Source organism: Labrus bergylta, chromosome 11 (genome assembly GCF_963930695.1).
Source record: "Labrus bergylta chromosome 11, fLabBer1.1, whole genome shotgun sequence".
Classification (NCBI taxonomy): Eukaryota; Metazoa; Chordata; class Actinopteri; order Labriformes; family Labridae; genus Labrus; species Labrus bergylta.
In genome coordinates, this window is record NC_089205.1 from 28,736,216 (window position 1) to 28,752,631 (window position 16,416).

Sequence of the window (16,416 nt, forward strand, 5' to 3'; positions counted from 1 at the left end):
GCACACTTAACACTTCAGAGCAGAATGGGAGCGGCGGCTCGCACAGGACTCCTACCAATCTTCACATTTGATAATAAGTGGCTTCAAACCAAGATAAGAAGAAGTCTGGACAACAGCCAGGAGTATCTTTTTTTGTCAGGAAGTGTTTAGAGGAAGTCAGTGTTTCCCGTTCAGCTCCAGAGCGGATGAATCAGAGATACCGCAGCATCTCCAGCTTGCTGCCAGCCGACTCGACTTGCTGAAATCTATTCAACTTCTTATCGTGCCAAACTTCTAGTGGAACCTGACCGAAGACTGTATATAAAGAATCAATATAATTATGAACCACTGCAACCACCGGCAGAGATCATTTAACCCGCTGTTGCTGATTCTGATGGTTGCCATGTTGCTCTCTTTTCACCTCTGTTGAGGATTTCACTGTGCTGTATCGATCCGTCAGTATGCACAGGTTAGGTAGCACGTCTTTGATCAATAAATGAGTGGATGAAGTTAACATTTTAAGGACTATGAATAATCAAAAAACCACAAGATTTTATTTACCATGAAGGCTTAAACGAGCAGAACAAAAATGAAGCTGATTGGTCCATGAGTAGGCTGTGGGATATCAGTGGAGGACAGACACAATGGATGGATGTTTAGATGAAATGTTGGAAATAAAATCAACAATCAACTTGAGTTACAGTGTTCCTAAAAATAAAAAAAAACAACTTTGGCGCCCGCTGAAGGTCTCTGAGTGCAACTGCACTGTTGTAAAATACCGACGGGATTCCTCTAGAGGGAGCACCACATGAATCAGACGACGTAATAAACACTGAAGTAGAGCTGATCTGTCACCAGCTGTTTTGTGTGAAGCAGTGTTTTAAAACTGTACACATTTCTCGGGAGATGACCTCAGCTCGCTGTTAAAGTTACATAGTGCTGTAAATAGGCGATCAGGCCACTCTGTGGACATGAGAGAGACTCCATTCTCCCTGTTGAATCTTATCGTGCTATTTAATGCACATTTGGATTTGGTTGTGAGTGTTGTTTTATAGTTTCATATCTTAGTGTTTCATCCTCCTTCTCTTCTATTTCAATCACAGAGTTTCACTGTCAGATCTTCAGATCTTTTATTTCCCTGTGTTTCCTGATGATTTCTTCCCGTTGTGTTTCAGTGCTGAACATCACCAAAAACCTGACACTTCCTAGTGCAAGTGGGAATTAAAAAAAATGAAATAATAAAGTTTATTTTTCTTTCCTTCACTCAGTTTTAGCTGCAGGAAATAGTTTTTGACGATGACAGCTGCTGTGTTTTTTTTCTTCTTCTTCTGGCAGGTCATTTCAGGAAACAAGAAAGCTCCCTGAAACTCTGCAGACTGGGGGGGGGAATGCAAATCTGTTTACAGTTTTTTGTCTGAATTTTGAGCGGATTTTCCCTTTTTTAATGACCACCGAGTCCTGAGGGACAAGCAGTAAGGGGGGGTGCTGGACAAAGGCAGAGAGTGGACACCGTGTTGGGTTGCCAAGCTGGCCCGATTTGAGTCCCCGGCAGCAGGAGGAGGAGGACGACTGCCAGCAATATTTTACAGAAGTGCTGACAGCTCCCCACCAGAAAATGTGCTTAGAAACCCAGATAATTTCCTGCAGTCACCTATTTAGTTTTTTTTTTCTCTCTTCGGACGGTCTCAAAGGATCTTTTTATAACTGTGGAAACACATTTTAGGAAGTGGGCCAAGCTCGTCCCTCCATATGTCTCAGTGGGAGACCGAGTGTCTCTGTGGGCATGAAGAGACGCTGCAAAACTTACTGACTGAGAGAGAGAGTGAGATTAACGACGAGGCCAAAGACAGGAGAGGTGTGAATAAATAACAGAGGGGCGATCCATGAAGAGAGAGAGAGAGAGAGAGACACTTTGGGTTGAAAATGGAGTGAGAAACGGTCAGAGCGATCCGTCTCTCTCGATGTTGTTCCTCCCACAGGTTAGCGCTCTTGTTTGTCCCTCTGTGTTTTACCGTCATGTAGAGCCTCGACAAACCACCAGACAAGGTCGCCATTTACCTGCTCACCGTGTAATCAGCGGGGAAATGTTGAACTTATGGCCAGATTGCTGATGACGAGGCTGCCAGGTGTCGGCAGAGCCTCCAACAGAGATCCGTTAGAGGGTGGATCAGTCATCCAGTAAATGTGAATACTTTCAGGTTTCCTTCAGTGTGACACTGATTAGTGCGACAGAAAAAGGTCTGATTTAATTTTACCTTTTAAGAGTGAATAGTAGAAGTACTCACCGGTGGCTTTGCTTATTTTGATGTTATCATTTGAAATACTAATGTAAAAGGAAGAGTCAAGAATAAAGCAGCTAATTGATGATGGTATCGATATGGTGTCAATCATTAAAAGGAGATCTATTATACTAACTTGCACCAGTAATGATGTCAGTCTGGGAGTAGCATTTTGAGATGTGTAGCTCAAAATCCTCCATATTTATCTCATTTCAGATTCTGCCTGAAACACTTCATTTCAGCTACTGTCTCTTTAAGGCCCGCCTCCCCATTGTGCCCAGTTCCCTCTGATTGGCCAGCTCTGTTTGAAAGTCGCAGGGAAATTTGAGTGAGATGCTGCATTCATGTGGTGTCGGACACATCGGAAAAAACGAGTTTCCGAGTTGTAAAATGCACATGAACGCGTGCTCAAGTCGGAACTAACTCGTAAAACAAATGAGGTGTCCGACTTCCCGACTTGACGTCTTAATCGTCATCAAATGGGGGGCAAAATTTATTTTGTTTATGTTGAGATACTTTTAATTAATTCTGGAATTGCACATCAACATTTTGCTCAAATATAAGTTTTAAGAGTAACATTTCACTGATCTGAAGTGAAATCTGAAGTCAGAAGAATGACTTCCCAACTTGGAAACTTGGACCACCCGAGCAGCACATGAATGCAACAAGAGTCCGAGTGGGCGTGTCCTTGAAAGAGCTGCCGGGGTGGGCGTGTCCTACAACTTTGCTCTAATACGTTAGCAGAACCTGACGCCAAGTCTTGCAAAATTCTAAAATATGTATGTCAATATGGATCAGCAGAATAGATCTCCTTTAAGCTTTACAGAGGATATCTTGGTGGTGCGCATTAATAATTCTTGCTAGTTAAAGGGCTGACTGTCATTCATGTCCATGTGTCTTCACCTTGACACTAAACATACTTTATATTTCCATCCATGTGAAATACTCGCACAGAGAAACCCAGCATCAGAATCATCAGAGCTTCATTTCATCTCATCATGTCGCCTCTTCAGTATTCAGACACATGCTCCCCTCAGAAAATGTACTGATTTCAGAACAGAAAGTTTAATCAGAGCGCTCTGATTGGGGAGCGATTTCTTCCATCTGTGCTGATGATAAAATAAATGAAAGAGAAATTTTAAATCAGGGAGCTGGTTAACTTTGTTTTTTCTTTGCCACCGTCTGTCTTTATGTTTCTCACTCGTGTATTTAGCAGATAATTTCTCAGACAGGAGCCATCTGTTGCCGCTTTAAAGCCCTCTAGTGCAACAAAATGTGATAATAGGGACAGTTAGCCAATAAAATAAAACTTCACACTTTAGTCTAATCTTCATTTTCGGTACAAAAAGCTATTTGAGAGTCTGAGTGTTTTTGTTTGAGCCAAAGGAGCAGTATGTAGCTCTGACACCTAGTGTTTAAAATGGGTACTGCAGTACAAATTCAAAACATTGTAGAGAGCTGTCTCCCCCCTCCTCTTTAGTCGATGCTCACTCAGGTCACCATGTGGTGGACTCTGAAGCTTCAGTGTTTATCCAGCTCTGCATGGGTCTGTAAACCTTTCTGTGTTCTAACCTCTCTCCATTTTTCAAAAGCATCTCCAATATTGATCCTAGTTTGAGCACGTTTCTGCTCGTGGAGCTTATTAGAAACATGCAGAGGCTTTTCCTCTGTCGAGAAATAATGTCTCTCAGTCTTTCACTTCAAGTGTAGAATCTGTTCTAACTGCTAGGCTTATTAAAAGTTTTGAAGCTTCTTAATTTCATGGCTTTGCACTGGAGTCTCTCGTGTTGAACAGCTGATATCACTGACTCCTCAGCCAACAAAAAGGAGCCGCAGATTTCTATCAAATCTCAGATGTTGTACCAACTTTTAACTTTGAGGCACTTCTGTGTATAATTGAAAATTACCTAGATTAAATAGGCAGTTTCACTAATGGATTCAAATAAGATGCGATTTTTTTTAATAAGCTCGACTTCATCTGAACAAATGGAAGGTGGATCTAACTCTCTGTCTCGTACACCACATGAGGGTTATTACACAAACTTCTGGATCCCCCCGTCCTGCTTTGATAGATTCTTAATGTCTCAGGGATTTTTGCGAGCAAAGATGATTTTGTACAAATGTATGGCTCAGTCTGTAGGGAGCTGGGTTGGGAGCCAGTTCAAGTCCCGGTGCGGAACAAAATCTGGAAATTGGTCTTGTAGCTGGAGAGGTGCCAGTTCACTTCCAGAGCACTGCAACAACAGTTTAAATAAATTGAATTCCCCTTTTTCGGGATAAAAAAGTAAATCTTCTTCCTCTTCTTAGATCATGACTTTAAAAGGTCATGATCATGGTGGTAGTCCAGGTTGTGTAGACTTTCTGCTGTGTTCTGCCACACTCACAGGATCACTTATTCTGTCAAACGTCAGCCGTCTGCAGCCTGACACTGATTGAGTAAAAAGGCAGCCACACTTCTTCTCTAAACTCTGAACTCTGTCACTCTGTCATTGATAAGCTACGGGGAGGAATGTCGCCCCTTTTTTTACCCATGATTCTGTTCTTTCTTCTCTTCTCGTAGTGATGGATCTTTCTGATTGAACGAACATGTCACTTCACCAGCCAAGTGGCCATTTGGCTGCTCTGTCTGTCCCCTCGCTGCATCTGTCTCCCCCTTATGGCCTCTCAACCCCTTCCCCCTCTTCTCACCACTTATCCTTTTTACTCTTGGTCTGTGTGTGCAGGGAGTTTTTTGGCAGACACTGACGGACAGCTGGACGAGCCAATGACAAACTGTGTGGACTTCTAAACGCACGTCTGCAGGGTCCCCCAGTCAAACCTACAGGGGCGAGCAGCCCACTTAGTATGTGCACGTGAACCCCGGATGAGCGCCAGCACTTTTTTTATTCCCTGTGAGAAGAGGACGCCCCACCCCCCCCCCCCTCCCTGCTGAAGAGGTAAGCTGCTCTTAAGTTTACACATCACATTTGATGCTTCTTCGGCTACCTTGTTGTACATCGCCAGGACGGCCGGCTGACTCCTCCCCTCGAGTATAAAAGTTGTTTAATTGAGGGACTAGAGAAAAGAAGAATAACATACTGTACTCACTGCTTAACTGTGTTTCTAGATCACGCTCATTTCAGGTAAATTTACATGCAGTGTGAAGATACCAGCATAATAAAGATCGCTAGCATTAGCATGCTAACACAACAATGCAGCACAAGTTGTTTTGGTTTCATGCTGGTGCTCAAGGGCGACACCTGCTGGATCAAAACATCACATATAAAGCCTTTAAAGAGGAGGGGTCAGAGTTTGGGCTTTTTGACTACAGCAGGCTGAATCGACTTTTTGAAGCGATTCAGACACTAACACATGAACAATATGTGTTTATTCCTCCTGGTATTCCCCTTTAATTGAGAACTATTTGAGAGTGACCCTTCTTCACTCCTTCTTACTGCTACATTTCCACTCTCCACAGATCTGTGAAATACCTCACACCTTTGAAACATTTTTACACACAGGATGATAATAAAGTCATCGACATGCTGCAGACTCTCCTGCTGTTTCTCTTAACTTGAAAATATGATCCGCTCCAGTCATCCTGGGCTGCTGGGCAAAAAAGAAAAAGAAATGAAAAACCCCCAGGACGAGCTTTTATACCCACCTGACATTCATGCTTTTTTCTGCACGACATGTCACACCTTTTTAAATGTGTTTTTTTTTTTCAGCGTCCTGGGCTTTAACTGAAGCTGGAAATTTAACATAAAAAGACGCATTTAAAGGCTCATAAATCTATGGCATGATGTGATGGATTCAACGGCTGCAGTTTACCTCACTGACGCCTTTTACACAAATGCATAATAGAAGAAAAAACATCTGAAACTACTGGCAATTAGAGTGTGTGTGTGTGTGTGTGTGTGTGTGTGTGTGTGAGACAGTGACTTAAGCTAATGCAGCCTTAATAGCCACATTAGTTTCCATCTGACTGAATCATTTGGATCAACTCCGACAAGAAAATAGGTCCATTAGATAGCTATAGATCTCATAACACACACACACACACACACACACACACACACACACACACACACACACTGGAATGAACCTCAACAACACAACAACCCAGCGTGCACCTACACGATTCATTTTCTCACAAAACACACCCTGCACACAAATGTTCACTTGCAGTCTGTCTCTCCTTTGTTACTTTACACACACACACACACACACACACACACACACACACACACACACACACACACACACACACACACACACACACACACACACAAACACACTGTCATTGAAGACTTTTCTATCAGAACTAATTTGCGGCGGCCGCTGCGTCGGCTGCGTCTGCGACAGGAGTCTCCTAATGAGACGGAGCGCTCGCAGTAATGGCAGGTGTGGGTCTTGAATCAGAGTAACAGTAATGAGATGAAGGGCGCCTAATGGTCACACCGCAGAATAATAAGAAGTACAAACGCAGGATGAGAGGCGCAGTAATGAGAATGCAGGCTGGGACACGATTCAGACCAACAGCAGATTCACAATAGGAAGGCGATGAGCTGCTTCTGTGAGGTTTACTTTAATGAGAGGAAGAGGAGCTGTGACTCTTTTTCTTTGTTGAATATTTCACTCTGCAGCTTAAAAAAAGGACCGTTCTGCTATTTTAAACATGTGATCTAAATGACTCAAGGGATCATTAAAGATTAAAAGGATCTGAAATTGCTTCAGTAGATCGCTGCAGATGGCAGCTTTGAAACGGGCTGTGAAGTTTTGCTTATAGCTACATCAGTATCTTCTTTTCAAAACACATTTTTTATCGTAAGGCCTTTCATCCATGTTGTTTTATTTGTTTTACTGTTAGCTTCCAATCTCTTGTTTCTCTTTTCTCTTTCATTGGATGATTGCTGCACTGTTGTTTTATTTTTCATGCTTTTTTTGATAGGATTTTATTGTTTTGTATATGATTTTTGGGATTTTTATTTTTTTTGTAAAGCACTTTGTGACGTTGGTTTTGATAAGTGCTTTATAAATAAACTTTATTATTATAATTATTATCGACAAATTCAGCTGGAAACCTTTGTATGGTTACAAGGTCAACTCAGCTCCAAATCTCGACATTTGAGTACAAAGCATTGAAAATATGATGTGCATAGTGACTACCCTCTACAGGTTGAAACCCGACTCCTGCAATTACATTTCACTATTGGCTGAACTGCAGGCAGCTGACGTATTCAGCTTCAGTCACCAAACCCATTCACCATTCACCATTCACCAGTCCTCTCCTGACTCCTCAGCAGTCTCTGTCAGTGCTAACAGTTCAAACTGATCCAGGTAAGAACCATCATGGTCTAAAGGCATTTTCTAAATTCCAGTATAGCTGCCCTTCAGCTGAAACTCATGGGTTAAATAATCTTTTTAAAGTTAGTCTTTAGGACCACAATAAATGATATCACAAGGATCCACTGGAACGCTGTAGCGCTGGCCGAGTTTTAAGGGTCAATAATACCTTCCAATGAAATATCAGCACACGATAGACTGAAGGTCAGCTGGCACATAATGACCCGGGGCAGCAGTGGTGGAGGGAGGAGACGGCCAGCTGCTGGCAGGCCGCTCGGCTTCACTGAGTCTCCCTCAGAGTTGCTTTATAACTCTATTGATCAGGACGGAGCAGTGGAGCGGACAGGCCTATTAAAGGCACACGCTGTTAGCCGCTGTGTTCTCTCTGTGCTCGTTCAGCGTGTGCACAGCGCTGAGGGAGACGGGCGGGTTCATCCTCTGGTTTTTAAATCTACTGTACTCTGCACAAAAAATCAATCTGACCCCATGAATCCTGCAAAGAACTTTGTCTTCTAACAAATAACAAGGCCATGCATTTACAACTTTAATCTAGAACTAGAAGATGACAAATAACTTCACATCATGTCGGCCGGCTGACTCCTCCCCTCGTGTATAAAAGTTGTTTAATTGAGGGACTAGAGAAAAGAAGAATAACATACTGTACTCACTGCTTAACTGTGTTTCTAGATCACGCTCATTTCAGGTAAATTTACATGCAGTGTGAAGATACCAGCATAATAAAGATCGCTAGCATTAGCATGCTAACACAACAATGCAGCGCAAGTTGTTTTGGTTTCATGCTGGTGCTCAAGGGCGACATCTGCTGGATCAAAAAATCGCATATAAAGCCTTTAAGCAAAATATTTTGTCTCCTATAAGTTAATTGCAGCTACTTATTTTAGCCAGTAAATGGCATATTCCTGTATGTGTTAGCATCAAGCTAACTAGAAAACTAAGATATAGATCCCGGTTATCTGCGAGAAATTGTGCCACTGATCATCGCCATTGCTTAAAGGATGAGTTTATACCCAACGCTAAAAAATGTTTCATGACAAGTCAACGTCCTGCAAGTAATTCAAAATTTCATGAGCGGTTTGATTTCGTAGCTGAAAGAAAAGTCAAAAAGGGAAACACTGCTGTTTGATTGTTGCTAATATGGGTCTAAAATGAGATTGCATTTTGTCTGTTGATGATATATTGTGTAAAATCTTAGTCCCTCAGACAAATGCATCATAACCACATTGTAACTTGACCTCTGAAATGTAACCTGCAGTGAATAATAAGCAGCAGACGTTTTGAATGTTGTAAATGTGCTGAGTTACCTTCCACCTCTGGATGTAGGAGACGCTAATCCTCCAGCTAAAGGCTCATCAAAGTGTGCACATTAAACATTTGAGGTCCTGCTCTTTTTAAACCTGCTATGATATTTAACGTCAGCAACTTCAGTGTTCTCGCTCTACATTTAATGCTGCCTGTGCATAAAACTTGCTCTATGAGTTGTATTGTAGCAAGAGGCTACACTATGTCAATTATATTAGTGCTTTTTCAGCAATAACACACATCCCGTTTTGATGAGGAGCGAGAAAAAGTGTCACATATGGCCGATAACTCCCATCACCCCCCCCCGCCTGCAGGGGAGCGCCAGTGAGGAGCGGGAGGAGAGTTTTAGTTCTAACACCGCTGCTGATGGACTTCACAAGTAATGTGTCAGCCTCCAGTCTTCCTTAGTCATCTCTTAGTTTTAACAGTTTCAGGTGTTTTGTGTCCGGATGTAAGAACTGCGTGATATTCCAAAAACCGTCTGCATGAGTCACTGCAGAGATTTCCTTCTATACAGCACTCAGAGCCTCAGTGAGGTCAGCTGCACCTTTCATTGTCCCCGATCTGATCACAAACTGACCTGTTGCTCTTAGCCTTGCAGCTTCAGAGGCCTTACGTCATGCACAGTTTGTCTAGTTTGAAGTCTTGTGTTATGTATGAAGTCTTTGTTGTAGCACCTGTTTTAAGGTCTTTTAACCGTTAGTAAAGCTAGCTCAGACTCATTTAACATTTAGTGTTGCATGTTTGCAAAAATAAAAAACCCATCTGTAAAGGAACTATGTGCGACTTTTTGATCCAGTAGATGTCGCCCTTGAGCACCAGCATGAAACCAAAACAAACTGCTGTTTGGCCACGCCTCCTCCATCCTGAAGCCTCCGCTCTCCTCCAGAGACACACCTCCAACCAAGGAGTTATGAATTAGAACGCACCGTAATGAAACACCATTTAGCACAAGGGGCGGACAAAATTGTTCTTTGCTCGGGCTGCAATCACCTGTGTCCTGCATTGTTGTGTTAGCATGCTAATGTTAGCGTTCTTTAGTTAGCTGGTAGCTTCACATTCTTGTGTTAGCATGCTATTGTTAGCGCTCTTTAGTTAGCTCGTAGCTTCACATTTCATGTAAACTGACACAGAATGAGCGTGATCTAAAAACTCTTACTAACATCCAAATAATCAGTGAGTATGTTCTTCTTCTTCTCTCTAGTTCTTGACTAAAACAGCTTTTATACACAAGGGGAGGAGCCGGCCGTCCCGTCCATGTAAACACGGCTCTGACAACAACACAGCCAGCGGGACTCGAGCTTCTCCCTCATTGTAGACAGTCAGGACTCAGAGACACATTTACACAGGACAGACTTTATGATTTATTTATGTGGAACGTGTCGCACATTCTTCCTTTAACATTATCAAACCGTTGCAGATCTGCATATTTTAGAGTTACATGCCACCTAACTTTAGCATTATCTCTTGGAGAAACATCACAACAGAGGTCGTGCTGTTGATGTAATTTCTCCTCGGGAGTGATATAAACTACTCTAACTTTTGGTCTCCTGAGTCTTTCTCATGTGATGGTCAAGCTCTGCAGAATTTCCTCAGCAGTAAATATGAAAGCTGGAGAGTGATCATGCAGAGATCTCTGAATGCTGGTTTGTTGGAAAACCGTTGGAGTGAACCGAACGGATCCACTGATGACTGCTTTCACTGAATCTGAACTTGTGATTGTGTTGAATCGCACTGCACTGTTTGCATCAGTAATCTAGATTGTTGCACTATCCCTCCTCATATTGTATCATGAGCTCATCGATGCAGTGTGAGCACCTTTTGAGGTATAGAAATAGGCTCATCAGACAAAGGACACAAACTGGAGATGATGTTCACAGTGTGCCGTGTTCTCTGATTCCTTCGTCTGAAGTTTGAGAGATATTTTCCTTTCCCTGCACTTATTTCTTCTTGTTGTGATCAGAACACATGTTTTCATATTCTTTAATGATGTATTAAGTTTGTGCTTTTTCTTTCATGTTTCATTCTCGCTGTTTTCTCTCTCAGCTCAGATTCTCATTTCATTTTTATTTGCATTGTATTATCTGGAGTCTCAGTAGAAACTGTAGCAGTTCCATAAATCACCGAGCGCTTTGATTGTCTCTCTAATTAGCTCTGAGTTTTTTTTTTCATTTCTGTGTGTGTCAGAGCTGTTAGAAGCAGTAAATGAGCTCCTCTGGCTGCTGCTCAGTGCCTGTTTGCATCCTCGTTTCTTTTTACGTCAATCTGTGTTTGAGTTTCATCAATGAAGTCGCCCAGAAGGGAAGTTTCTCAGTTATTACTTTATTAATCTTCTATTAGAGAAGTTATTTTAAAATATGCATTAATGCTAGACACCAGATTCTATGGTGGTGTGTGTGTATGTGTGTGTGTGTGTGTGTGTGTCTGTGTCTGTGTGTCTGTGTGTGTGTCTGTGTGTTTGCATGTCTGTGTTTTTAGTGATAGGAGAAACACTTAAGTAGCCAAAAATAATTTCTTGGCATTTCTTTATCAGTTGATTGACAGCAGTGCTCAGACTACAAACACACACACACACACACACACACACACACACACACACACATTTTATTCTGTGTTTACTATTCAAAGCACAGCTCGTGTGTCCCTCAGAGTTTGTAAGTGTTTGCATTTGACGGTGAATGTGAGAAACCATGTGACCCAACAATTGCAATAACGACCTTGAGGGTCTTCTTTTCATCGACTGGGTGACCCCTAACGACCTCAGTGAGAGGACAATGACCATTGACGCGATGACAAACACTGATATCTCATACACTGAAAGCTTCTAAGGTTTTTTTTGTTCTGCAAGTCCAAGGGTTTAACTTGTGTTTGGTATGATAATTGACCCTGTGCCACACAACATGAAAGAAATCAATGTCCACTCTTGGTTTCACAGGGGGGGCCCTTAAACCTCCCTCCTGCTGTCGTTGATACAGACTCTGTCCATTAAAAGATCATTGCATGGTCACTTAAAGGAGAAAAAGGGTCATAATGCTGTAAATCAAACAGCAGGTCTTTGACAGGGTCCAAACTGAAGAGGTCCTGCTTGAAAGTGGGACTCCCTGACCTCCACCTCATGGGAGGGGGGGGGGGGCGAGGGGGGGTCATATCGTATCTATAAGGAGGCATGATTTAGCAGCTAGGATTGCTCATAGTTCTATTTACCACTAACAAGACCAACTGGGAGCAGGCTAGCTTAGGGCTGGATGAACATTACAGCTTCTTTTTTTAAATTCACTCATCAACACAAAGTTGTAGTCGTCTCACCGCCTCCGTATGCTGTGAGGAAACCGCTGAGAAATTATGGCCCTAATGTGGAGCTCAGCCCTTAATCTTCTAAATAAGCGAGGATAACTTAATAACGGCAAAAAAAAATCTCAACATGGCGAGGAGGCTCTCTCCCGCTGTTTGTGGACTGTGCTGCAGCAGGACGGGTTGCTGTAAATGTCAGGGCAATTTCTCATTCTTCATCTGTGCCGAAATGGATTTCAGAAGCCCGACTGTGTGGCAATAACAGCACACTGAAGAACCGCTGCTGCCTGGCTCTGCTTTTGTGTGCTAATGCCCCCCTGAGGAGAGCCCGTAGGTGTGTGTGTGTGTGTGTGTGTGTGTGTGTGTGTGTGTGTGTGTGTGTGTGTGTGTGTGTGTGTGTGTGTGTGTGTGTGTGTGTGTGTGTGTGTGTGTGTGTGTGTGTGTGTGTGTGTGTGTGTGTGTGTGTGAGGGGGCTCAGTGGATGTGAGTGTCATGGTGATGTTACACCTCACTCCTGACATGTGAAGTTTCATTCTTTGCTTGGATTGAACTTGGATGAGATCTGATATCTGCTGCTGATCTCCTAAAAAGATTTCATGAGATTGAAAATGTTGAATTTTTTGGATTTCCTTTTTGTAGGGATGCATCAGTGCCTAGTCCGTCTACAAACCCCCCAATGATGAGAAAAGTCCATCCTCTCCGTCTTATGCCTGCTCCACTTTTCAGAAAATGTGTGCTCAAAGCGGCCGTTTGGAGATTTCCCCTTCATGACATCACAAAGGGCAGTAGCCCCTCCCCCAGGTGGGTGACACTCCCACAGCTAGGTGTTTGTTCTGCCCTCTGAGTCTGCCTTCTCACCGTAAACAATAGAACATGGAACGAGAAAGCACCGGGTACACCCGAGCCCTTCCAGAGAGGGGGCGTGGTCAGACACAGCTCATTTACATATTTAAAGGTACAGACACAGAAACAGCCTGTTCTGAGCAGGGCTGAAATAGAGGGGTTTATAGACATGATCAAATACAGGATCAGAGTGGATTTAGAACAAGAAACTTCACACACATGTTTAGAGGAACTCTGAGACTTATTTAAACTGGTTGAAAAGAGGATGATATTTGACCTTTAAGGTGTTTTTCTTCTAAAAAGGTATAACAACAAAGAGCGAAGATGAAAGGCTGCATCTCTACAGAACATTTTGAAATCTAACAGAGTAATGGTGTAATGGAGGAGACTTTTGACTTTTTCACTTGTACGTTCACACTCATGTTCTGAGGCTTCAGTGGTTTTTATGCCCTCAGTATTTTTGGTGTCAGACTCGGCTGTGAGCATCGGATGAAAAGCTGAAGTCTGATATTCAGTCTGTTATTGTACACCAAACAAAAAACCTCCTCTCTACGTCCCCTCCTTTAAATAATCCTCTGTGTCATGCTTCTCCTTAATTGAGGGGAGATTTCTAACTTGTTGCAGCGCAGACAGCTCCACTGTTGATCATGCGCCGCTCGACATTCGTAATAATACTCGAGCGGATATGAGACCCGTGGATTTATGTTTTTGGTGGACGCACAATGACAGCCGTAATTTTCCACGCTGGGATTTTGATTTTCCACAGTGATCACAGAAAATATTGCCCGACAGCTTAATTAGTTTCATTCAGCGTCGTGCTGCGGCCCGCCGCTCCTACGGTTTACTGATAACACAGCAGAGGAGCAGAGTGTCTGATTCTCTCCCTTTTCATTTTCTGTGTTTTCCATTTATCCGAGCAGCGAGAATACAGAAAATGAAAATCAGATTAAAATCCTCTTGAATGTAATCAATATAAAGACCACCTGCGGAGACACGACTCCAAGTGAATGAGAGAACATGAAAGATAACTCACAGAGAAATTGAATAAGTCACCTTGATAAGGAAAAGGAGAACATGTGGACAGGTGAGCACGTGCTATAGACCCGAGGATGTTTGACAATGTCATACCTCCAGGAACATGTTCCTCCCTTTGTGCCTCTGGGCAGAACCAAATGATCTTTGCTCAATATTTTTATTCTCTGTCGGGAGCAGAGACAGGAAAAGGACAATGTCTGCGGGAACGTTATATACCTGTAGTGGACAACAGAGGTTATGATTCTGAAGAGGCCAGGCGACTCATCTCAATGTCAGTGTGAAATAATGCACAATAAACATGTCACAAAGGTCGGAATTTATTGCAATTTATGCAAACAAGCAACATTTCCTTACTCAGGATTGACTCTGACTAGTTGTAGCTGATATGGTCTCTTTGGTTTTTTCACTTCAAGTGGTTAGTTCGACGTTGACCAATGGTATCACATGGTGCTGACCTCGTTGTTAACGTGTAAATCTACAAGAAGTAATAATTACTCATTTAGTAATCAACATGCATTGTTGTTAACTTGCTAATGTTAGCGCTCTTTAGTTATTATGCAGTAAAGTAAGAAGTGAAGAGAGTCAGCAGAGTTACCGCAGAACAAAAGAATGGAGAGAGATGAGTCTCTGTGGGTGTTGATGGCAGTGTGTTTAAATCATCTTGGTTCTCTGTTTCCCTCCTCGGCTGTAATGACAAGTTTACATGATTTGGACTAAATGCAGATGCACTGGTGTGGTCGCTTCAGACCAGCAGCTCACACCGGCTCAGACCGGCTCAGACCGGCTCAGACACACTCCAGCACTCTGAGTCTGGATGAATATGAGTTTTGGCACTGAGGTAGACATGGAGATACAGTGAGGCTGAGCTGACTGTGCTGCAGCAGTCTGACTGACTGACTGATTGTCTGACTGACTGACTGACTGACTGACTGACTGACTGACTGACTGACTGACTGACTGACTGTCTGACTGACTGACTGACTGACTGACTGACTGTCTGACTGTCTGACTGACTGTCTGACTGACTGACTGACTGACTGACTGACTGACTGTCTGACTGTCTGACTGACTGTCTGACTGACTGACTGACTGACTGACTGACTGACTGACTGACTGACTGTCTGACTGACTGACTGACTGACTGACTGACTGACTGTCTGACTGACTGACTGACTGTCTGACTGACTGACTGACTGACTGACTGACTGACTGACTGACTGTCTGACTGACTGTCTGACTGACTGACTGTCTGACTGACTGTCTGACTGACTGACTGTCTGACTGACTGTCTGACTGACTGACTGACTGACTGTCTGTCTGACTGACTGTCTGACTGACTGACTGACTGTCTGACTGACTGTCTGACTGACTGTCTGACTGACTGTCTGTCTGACTGACTGACTGTCTGACTGACTGACTGTCTGACTGACTGACTGACTGACTGACTGTCTGACTGACTGACTGTCTGACTGACTGTCTGACTGACTGACTGACTGACTGTCTGTCTGACTGACTGTCTGACTGACTGACTGACTGTCTGACTGACTGTCTGACTGACTGTCTGACTGACTGTCTGTCTGACTGACTGACTGTCTGACTGACTGACTGACTGTCTGACTGACTGTCTGTCTGACTGACTGACTGACCGACCGACCGACCGACCGACCGACCGACTGTAATTTCAGTTTTCAGTACTAGAGACAGCTGTTCAAATAAAGTACTTATGATCTACATGTTGTACTTCTGAGCCTCTCCTTCAAAGTGTTCACCTGGTTGATGGGCCAGTAGGTCAGTAGGTCACCTGGGCCAGTAGGTCAGTAGGTCACCTGGACCAGTAGGTCAGTAGGTCACCTGGGCCAGTAGGTCATGGAGGTTATGGAGTGAATATCAGTTCCTGGTGTCACTTTATTCTTCTTGGATGCTGGTGTCTTCAAATCTAAAGAGCTGAGCTCCACTTGCCAACCCTCACGATATTCCTGGAGACGGACATTTCTCAATTCCCACTCAGAGTTTCCTTCTTGGCTCATGATCCTGCTGATTTATTCTCCTTATTCATGACACATTGTGCACATCTATGTCTTTGTAAGAACACTGTACATGGTGTTTTCTGGCATGCATATGACCCAGGAGACTGATGTTTGTTTCTTCTGATGCTGAACAGGGTTACCGGAAATGTAATGTGTTTACAGTCAGAGGTTAAAGATGGCCACATGATCGCCTTTCCTTTGTATTCTTTTCTTTCCTGTCTACATTGTTTGCCATCTCTCTCCCTCGTTCTTCACAGTAATGTCCCTCCTCTTCCTCTCTCTCTCTCCCTTGTAGAGCATAAAGTGAACCAGCAGGG

At 43.2% G+C, this 16,416-nt stretch overlaps 1 protein-coding gene across 1 annotated transcript in view; it reads left to right on the forward strand.

Moving 5' to 3' along the window:
* Positions 1-16,416, forward strand: part of si:cabz01090165.1 (uncharacterized protein LOC100333421 homolog) — a gene marked incomplete in the record, with an annotated part of 351,393 nt that overhangs the window by 177,148 nt on the left and 157,829 nt on the right. The window contains 1 exon segment of the mRNA XM_065960260.1: positions 4,982-5,194.